Source organism: Propithecus coquereli, unplaced genomic scaffold, assembly GCF_000956105.1.
Source record: "Propithecus coquereli isolate 6110/MARCELLA unplaced genomic scaffold, Pcoq_1.0 Scaffold147, whole genome shotgun sequence".
Taxonomy (NCBI): domain Eukaryota; kingdom Metazoa; phylum Chordata; class Mammalia; order Primates; family Indriidae; genus Propithecus; species Propithecus coquereli.
The window spans coordinates 3291557-3294194 of NW_012139080.1; positions in this window are offsets into that span (position 1 = coordinate 3291557).

The window sequence follows — 2638 nt, forward strand, 5'->3', positions numbered from 1 at the left end:
TTATTAAATAAATGAAACTCTTTCCTTATCCATTTGCTAATGACTCAGCCTCAGTAGTCAGTCACTCATTTCCCACTTAGCATCCCCTGCTTTATAATACTAAGTATCATATTTTCCAAACTGAATTACAAGTTTCTTGACACTACACCCATGTCATACGCATCTTTATACTCCTCATAATGTATAGGGCAACATATTCTACATAGTATGTATTATCTGTTGATTGATTAATGAAGGTTGAAGGTTACCACTTTTAACTTAAACGATTTATGTTTCTAATTTAATTTTCATTTCTCTTTCACACTCCCTAAGTAGCTCATTATTGTAAACAACCTCACAGCTTTGGGTATTGTCATATCTCTTTTCTAATAAAGTGAATATCATAAGAGCATATTATAAAGATACAAGAGTTACTATATGGATCCTCTGTGTGGGAACAGCCTAATCATGTTGGTGTCCCAGACCACCACCATGATGACAATTCCCGGTGAACATCCAAGGAGCCTGCACAATAACCCAATGCCAATATGAAAATAATGTTATAGAACGTTTGAGAATAGCTCAATGGTTACCCAGAAAGTGGTATACTGCAGAATAATATAAAGTCAAAATTAAAATAGTGATTGAAATTCTTTTCATTTTTAAAAACTAATGACAGCAGCAAGAGGCTGGGAGAAAGTAATAAAGGTTTAATCCTCTATAAGTCCAATGAAATGTTGGAATGATCAGGCTATTTGTTACCTGTTAGAATCATAGCATCATGTAATCATATAATCCTAGGGTTGAAGAAAACAGAAATGGTCATTTTTCCAATTTCCATCCAGTGCTTCATAACTTTTTGCTAAAACATGCCAATAAACAGTCATCCTGCGTGGATTAAACATTTTCTTCCAAAGAGACTCATGGTGACTCTAAAATATTATGACTTTTAGAAAATCTTCCCTCATACTGAGGCAAAACTATGTATGACTTTAGTGGGTTGTTATGACCCATTATGGCTGCCCAGCACGAATCCGACACTCATTTCCTGTGAGACACTCTCAGACATTTGAAGGGTGCTTTGTCTTTCTGAGTTTTCTCTTCCTCTTCCCTCAATAGGGTCGTGAATCTCCTCCCAGAAGTGGAACCTGCCCCTAGAGGCCACATCTATCTATCCATATTGCCACAATTACTGTGGCATTTCTGTCTTTAGGAATCTCTATTACTTTGGTTTAAGTTTTTAAAACATAGTAAGACTGGAAAATCAGACATAGAGATCTTTCTAATAGAAGTAAGCCTAGGGAAAGAAAATTGAAACATTTGTTCTTGGAAGGAAGTCCCTATGGGAGGCAACAGATTCCAAGGTCAAGAGTTTGGAACAAACTTTCACCCTTCTTTTACGTACACCAGTGTGTCTGGAGGAGAAAGTTAATATTTAAGTTTCACCTCATAGCAGCTCTGAGTTACCCTCCAGAATTATGGATACAGGGCCTATAGCTGCAGGAGGCAGAACAGACAGGCTGTGTGCACACCTCCTTTTTTAAAGTCTTTGGCATTTTCATACCATAAATTTTGTTTCCTGTATTGCATGACTTAGATGTGAGGTACCACTTAGTCTTGCTCATTTTTATTCTACATGGATGCAATTGTTGACCTTCAATGTCTATTCCCCCAGGCTTTGAACGGCAATGACCCTGTCAGCAACATCACCTTTGCCACCTGTCTGACTGACACCTTTGCGTATGCACTGGGCCAGGGGTCTTATGAATAAGTTCTCCTTCCATCATTTCATTAATAGCTTGCTTTCATTAAACTATTCTTCTCATTTTGAGGTAAAGAGGTATCTCATTGGAATAAGAACAATATTTTGCACGCTTGTAGAAAATTTAACCCAGTTTAAAAATTCCATGTTGAGTCATCTATAAAAACCTTGCTCTCCAGGATAACCTGAAGATACCCTTCTACTACACTTGTGAATGATCCTGTGTGTCTTCAGAGCACACGCCACAATTATAATTCTCCATTCAATACCTCAGTGGCTAGACAACAGATAAATGCAAAGAGGCTGTCAGCTCAGAACAAAAATAGAATCCATGAGGGCAAATATTGGTCTGGACTTTATTCCCAATGACCACCATAGAACCTGGAATATAGTGGCACTAAATAAAGACTTAGTGAATGAATGATTAAATAAATGCAAGAATGAAGAGGTTGCATGTCATGTTCATCAGTAATGCTTTACTAGAAAGGCCATTTTGGGAAAGAGATCACAAGCCCATATAAATGGAATAACAGAAATCAGTGAATAGGGTACCTCATTCACTTTTCAGTATAAACTACTTCAATATCTAAAGTCTGAACTTGTTCTTTAACCAACTGCTAGTTGTGGTTTTGTAAGTGAGCTTGATCATCATCTATATAGCAGGAAGTAATTTTAAAATTCTAAAGTTAATAAATCAATCATCTGTGTGTGTGTATGTGTATATTAAGGATCAGAAAAAAAAAGAAGCAGAGTGATTAAAAGCAATCAATTCTATGTCAATTGTCTTTTGCTTCAAATGCCTTTTATTTCAATTGTAACTCCTTCTATCTTATTTGTTTTTTAATCATGTGCGTATTTTATTTTATTAAATAAATGAAACTCTTTCCTTATCCATTT